This window comes from Macrobrachium nipponense, chromosome 11, assembly GCF_015104395.2.
Source record: "Macrobrachium nipponense isolate FS-2020 chromosome 11, ASM1510439v2, whole genome shotgun sequence".
In the NCBI taxonomy this organism is placed as follows: Eukaryota; Metazoa; Arthropoda; class Malacostraca; order Decapoda; family Palaemonidae; genus Macrobrachium; species Macrobrachium nipponense.
Genome location: NC_061087.1, coordinates 7,754,807 through 7,762,306, shown reverse-complemented (window position 1 = coordinate 7,762,306; position 7,500 = coordinate 7,754,807).

Genomic DNA, 7,500 nt, shown 5'->3' with positions numbered 1-7,500 from the left:
GAAAGTTTCAGGCAACATTATATGCTGTACAGAAAACTCGATTGCTTCGGTGCAATTTTTAATTGTTGAATTTTAGATTTCCTTCACTTAATTTATACTGTCTGACAAAACTCCGATTCTCACTTCTCAGAGAAGCGGCATTTCTTTTCCTCAATCGTTTTCTCCGCCGTGGGCGATAACAGATGTGAAATATCATAAATAGAGAGAGAGAGAGAGAGAGAGAGAGAGAGAGAGAGAGAGAGAGAGAGAGAGAGCATCAATTCGATGATACTGAATCATATACTGTAATTTTTTTCCGCCTTTGTCAAGTTGATGGCCCATTAGAGCGATTACCGAACTTATAAGATTTCGATTCTTTTTCTTTTTTGCGGGTTTGTGTATACCGCAAATACAGCTGCGCGCTCTCTCTCTCTTACATTTAATATCAGCTTCCAAATCCGTTTCATTCAAAGAAACAGCGAAATGTCTTGGAAAAAAAAAATCAAGCACTGGTGTTCATTACAATTATATTATAATTTTAGTATGTGACCATAATTGATACATTAATTTCATGGCGGAATATCCGCAGGGAATAGTGTCCTGAAGAGGAGAGAGATAAACGCTTCGAAAAAGCAACCGAACAAACTCAAGCACCGAAAGCTTAATGGATAATTCTTCGAAGCGTGGAATCGCTTAGCATTGACGAAAACGAACATGACAAAGAAAAAAAATTACACTTACTGAATTGTAACTGTGCATAAAGTATATTGACATGAACACAGCAATTGAACAACGACATAATTTGATTAACTTATAATCTAATCTCATTTCCGGATTATGCAGCAACGTTACCATGGATATAAAAAAACGCCTGAAAACCCAGGCGTGAGGTAATCAGTAAACAGCCAACGAAGCCATTACTAACTAAACATCCTGATAACAATTAGCTTCCAATAGCAATGATTTATGGATCGATCGATTATAAAGAAATCAGCAGCACAGGCATCGCAAAACATACTACGAAGCGCACACATGGCCACGGGGACAAATTATAAAACGTGGAGTGCGGAGCTCACACAAAAAAAGCCACGTAATCTGTACCGAGTCACATCGCCATTACAGCCAAAGCATCAGAAACGAATTTCTGAGAATGACATGATGAACGAGGGTGCTAAAACAAACAGCCTGTTTTCCCCAAAGCAATCACTTCAACACATGTCGTCCAGACAGTATATTACTGCATAAAAATAACCTGCGAGAACTGCGCAGATGTACAGTAATTAAATAACTATATATATAAATATATATATGATATATATATTATATATAATTCCTATTATATATCCAGATATATATATTATAAAACAATACCATACATACACCATACTTACAATACATACATTACATACTGACATACATACAATACAGGGCATTCCAAAAAAAAAAAAAAAGGGCAAAGAATTCAAGTAGTTAAGAGGGCATTGTGGCTATTGCAATTGCATATATACAAATTACATTATATATTATATCTAATAGATTAGAATATATATTTATATATATAATATATTAATATACGTTCATACGTGTCTTTACTGCGACTACGGGGCATGGGCATGACGTCACACAACCGTAAGCACGGTCGTACCAAATCTAGGAATAACGTAAATGGTGTCCCTTCCTACGGCCATGCCTAGTCTCATGAAATTATCGCAAAAAAAAAAAGAAAAAAAAAATTCTTACATATTCACCAATGAACGATTTAGTGTCCGCTACAAGCAACAAGTATCCTTGTATATGAATACTAAATATAATGGCTTTACAAATAGGTGTATGATGTAGATTCAAGTGCTACATGATTTCACGCAGGCATAAAATATCTGAAATTCTCCCGGCTAGTTTTCAATGAGGTTCATGGCAGTGAAGGGCGAATGTACCTTATCACTGATTTCTAATGATCTATAAAGTTCGATAGACGGATAATGAAAGGGGTAAGTTGACTCTAAGAACGTTCTTCCATGAACAAATTTGAAGATCAAATCACAAATATTAAATTGCATAATAAACAAGGGCTCCTATACACGATGGCGTGAGCAAGTATGGTTTTGGCAATCAGTGTCGAGTTGTGGTATCGAAGCACGCAAACATTCAGATCACTCGTGGCTGCCCAGGAAGTGTAGGAGGTTCAGCGCTTCTGTCTACACGAGCAGTTCCAAGCACAGCTTCGGTACCATGCTCCAATGCAGGATTAATAAGAGTACAGGGTTAGACCGCTTCTGACCAAAATAGGACAATCTCTGGCATGACGTCACGTGCTGATGTATGAGGGTCAGGTAAAACAAAAAAATAAAGTCATCAGTCAGTATTTGACCCTACCAGAGTGAAGAACAAGGAAACTATTTTCCAGTACCTGGAGATGAACGGAGACCTCGCTCACATAAGGTCGTGAAATTGAAAGAGAATGGGTGTGGGCAAACAATTCCCATAGTGACCCTTAATTTACTTGTTTTCTTGGCTTTCTTTTATGGCCACCTACCAATGACGTCACAAATATGCACAACAACGACGGGACGGTCTAAACCTGGATAGATAGGTCCTCGTTAGACGAGTCGGTTACATGCTCGACTACCGATCTCAAGTGTCATTTTCGATTTCCCGCTCTGTTAACAAGGAATCACAGGAATTTATTTCTAGTGATAGGAATTCATTTCTCAATGTGGTTCGGATCCCACAGTAGCTGCAGGTCCCGTTGCTAAAGTAACCAGTTGGTTCCTAGCCACGTAAAAATATCTAATCCCTCGGGCCAGCCCTATGAGAACTGTTAATCAGCTTAGTGGTCTGGTAAAACTAAGATATACTTAACTTATTCAATGGATGCATATAGATTAAGCCAGCCTTGTGCTTGTGCTGGCACGCTTTAAAACCATACTTGGCCAAGCATCGTATATAAGAGCCTTAAGAGAACAAATCTATGGGGAAGTGAATCTCTCCCATAAATCTACCTCTACTCAACCAAGAGAGCCATCCAAATGCCGCTCAGCTATCTTAGATCTTAAAAGTTCAATCGCTCATCATCTAACGCGTGATGGGAACATGAGACCAACGCTGAACTATTATTCGCAGAGCAGGATAACCGACCAAATGCTACAAACTGCTGAAGTGGTGTTCTAGAGGCCAGGAAACATCTATTAGACGGCTGGGTGCGCATGACATCATATTCCCCAGGAAGAAAATGATTACGTTGCCGTAAGAAAGACAGATCCATTGCTTATCATGAACTCTTGTTTGCCGTTTCCTGCGGTGTTAAAGTCAAGATGGTTCTGTTCAATACTGTATCATATAATACTACATACATACATATTTACTATATTTATATATATATATATATATATATATATATATATATATATATATACATAATCATTAAGCATACAAATTTCGTTAACTATACAATTCAAACTACTTCGGGAATATCCCAGACGGGGAATTATCACCGAAGGGGAATCATAAGTGATTAAACGGATCGTTACCGAAGTGTCTCGAACACTCGGCAAAGTACCTTCCAACGACTCCACTCGACGTTCTAACCACTTAACTACAATAGAGGTATAAATTAATGCCGTTTCTGGCAAGCTACGCAAAAAAGATTCTACACACAATATATAATATACAATGTACATACATACACATACACACTTATGTAATATAGTAGTATATATAATAATATATAGTATATATATATATATATATATAGATATATATATATACATATGCTACACAAAGGGAGGACAGAAAAGAATTTCTTTTCGTGTGGTATCTTAAGCAAACCCCACGATCAGTAAAGTAGGCACATCAAAATTCTTCCACTTTCAATCACATCAGTGATACCAGCCACAGCAGCATAATTTGTTGTGCATCACAAACTTCTTTAGGAAGGTGCGTGTCAATTCAAAGGTTAGATACCTGAAGCAATGTAGATTAATTTTCTAAACTTGAATCCCCCCAAGCATACGACTAAACCTTTCTGTTCGGATCTTGTTCTAAACCCGGGGAACATTCCTTAACTTTGGGGCTTAGCCGGCACCAACAAGCAACACAGCACCTTAATTAACTTCATAAATAATGCTCCCGTTCACTACCAGATCCATTATTCTTTCTGAATGGCTAGAAATACCATCAGAAATAGTAAGACTTTTCTGTATCTTACTGCTGTTTTTAATTTGCCGCTTTTCCTCTAAATTTAATAAGAAATATATGGTCGATGTGTACTGGTAGGACTCTTCAGCGAATTCTGAATGCAAGAATGTTAAAAATCTAAAAGTAACGACACCTAAGCGCAGAGCAGTTAAAAGTCAACTTTATGGGACTCAGAAACTATCCTCGGTTAAATACAACACGCCTAATATTAACGAGGAAACGTTTTATAACAAGTAAACAAGTTCATTTAATAGATTGTGTTAAGTACAGTGAAACCTGGCAAATGTAGCAACTTACACCTTAAAAAAAAGGTAACTGGCAACTGAGGCTGTACCCTATAATCTAATAACAGCTTTAAAGCACTGGCAAACGTCGGCAGTTGATCGAAAACTAATTGGAAAGCTGTGAACGCTCTGGATCGCAAAAGTTAAATGGTGCTTTAGACAAGCTCGTTTAAAACATCACTCGACAAATGGCAAACCAGCAAAGAAATATATAGATTATTAAGATGAATTGAAAACATCGCGTGACACTGTGACGCAAGGTGTTCTCTAAACACTTCACAGAGGTAATATCTACATTTTAAAAGCGTAAGAAATCCAGGTAAACTTTGACCGTGAAAATGAATTTTGGTACAGACATAGATTCTTGTGAGATAAAGAGAGAATGGTCCTCAGGATACAGCTATCCCTGAGTTCCTTGGGAAAACGATAGGAAGCTCATTTTGATGAATACCAGTCATAAATAATGCTAACAGAACCAGCGGTGAAAATGTAATATGACTCTCGTTGGTGTTTTCATCGACCCTGGCGGGTTTTCAGTTGTAATCTATATTGTTTGTCCGTCCCGGGTGGGGGAGGGGTAGGTAGGGGAGCCATGACAAATGCACCCTGGTAGGGTGGGGTAGGAAGGGGATTAGAAGGGTATGGGAGAAATGACGGACAGCGCCGGGTTCTAGCGCAGCGTAGCGCGCCAATGCTAAATCCACCCTCATCCTGCAAACCTGTCTGTCCACCCCAGGTTAGGGCGGGGTAGGAAGAGGATCAGGAGGGTAAAGGAGAAATGACGGGCAGCGCCGGGTCGTAGCGCATGCCATTAAGCTCGTAAATAATACTTTACAACTGAAGGCCAGCAAAAAATTATCTGCTAACGTGCACATCTAAAGACCAATTTACCAAACAATCTCACCCAAGGAAATATCCTTGAAATGTGACATTTACGATACAAATGAAGCTGTTTTCCATACTAAACCCCAGCAAGGGAAAGCAAGTCAATTTTCACACTTAATGGAAGGTAGAACAATAATGAACTAGATATGTCTTCAGACTAACAACACCAATGAACTGCAAAAAAATTTAATAATATACCATATAAGTTAATCTAGCAATTCTAAATTTGTTAACATTCTGCTTGGTCAATAAAATGTAACATGAAAGAGAAGAATAAAAAGATTAGCTACGACTCTTTTCAACTCGAGTTGGTGGCGAAAAAATGCATCTCTGAAAGTCACTCGACAAGTTCAGTGGTCCTGGGTTGCGACGAAATAAAGTGTGCATCCTCTAACTTCCGAAACAATTCAGAAAACGTGTTTAAACAATAATATACCAGAAACAGCCTGCCGTAGGGTACTGCAATGCAGAATGCAAGTAAAGGTCCCATACGTTTTCTGATTCGCCTGCAACGCAGTAACACCACATAGTGGTTCACTGGTAAGCTTCAATAACCAAAGGAAAATAAAGGAAGGTCTAGACTTGGTTCTCTGGTCCTAGAGTGATCTGGAAGTATTCTCTAGAGGTTATTATACTGGAAACCCGTAGGTGACGCTGTGGTCAAAATCGATACATCTGGAGACCATGGCCCCTTCTTGGTCACCCCTTCACCCCCATCCAAATAAAAAGAGAGGCTAGTCATTAAGAGTCATTAATCTTGCCCTGCTCACGGTACTGACTGCTTCCTACTCAATTTGAGTTGTACGGATATAAATATTTCTATGTTTTTACATGAGTTTTGTTATGTACCGCATCCATCAGACAATCATTTTGCTGATTTTTCTAGTCCCAATATCCACAATAGATTGGTGACTCGAGTTTCAGATCTCAAGTTACCTCTCGACATTAAAGTATTTACGATCAGTTCTACTAACGTGTTGGTTCTATCGCAGAACTCTAATTCAGCTTTCCGAATGGTGAACATTGTATGCAAAAGAGTCCCTGCATTTGTATCTGCTCAAGGAAAGAAGGAAAGACAGTGACATAAGATTTATGCCAAAGACCAATCTCTGGGACTTACGAAGTCATTCAGCGATGAAAGGAAAACTGATAGTACGGGAGGTTTTAAAGGTATACCAGAAGGAAAACTTATTAGGAAGGTGAAAACTGTATCCGCTCAAGTTTATGTTACGATATGCGCAAGTATCATTCGCAAATCTTTAACCAAGCTACAAAGATTTACATAATGGGTTCTTAATTGACAAGGATTGGGGCTTCGCCCGAGGAGTCCAGTCTCTGCATTCAAAATAGGCTCTTGATACGTAGTTCTTTAAACAACAGACTTTATGTTAGTAACTTGCGCACAACTAGCTAGTATAGAGTTCATTATACTATGAGGCCCCTAAGAAACAGACAGATTTGAGGTGAGATCCTCACATTAAAACACTTGAATAGAAAGACATACGGTTCTCAGGTTTCTGCGTTCAACTGAATTGTAATATATCTAACACTATCTTCGATATCAAACAATTCGTTGAAGTTTCAGTACGCATGGGAGACTCAGTAAAACACACACACACACACACACACACACACACACACACAACAAGGCGTGATCTGACCCCCAGCGTACTCAGGACGTGTGCAAGATTTCCCCCTCACACATAAGTTGTAAACATTTTATCCCAAACTTTTAAAACATATTAAAATGTGCTAAAATCTATGGTCAAAAGGAGCCTTTTTCACCAACGAAAATTAAAATAAATATGCTATATTTTATTAGAAATAAATTTTTTTGTCCTGTTTAACTTTCACATTATTTATTTTTTTAGCATTTTCATTCTAATAAACAAATTACAAATATCCTATCCTAAAATTCCTGTATCTTTAACTAAACGTGAAACACCTTTTTCAGACATTTTTAGGTTATTCTATTGATCTTTTCTACACCCCCAACAGCAACAACAACAACAACAACAACAAAGTAGTTTGTAAGCTTACTCCCTGACTAAGCAAAAATGGAACTACGAGAAGAGATAATAAAAACAAAAAGGAATGTAAAAAATATATGCAGAGTTTCACAAGAGGCTTATGTTATAAACTCTAGAAATATGCTAAA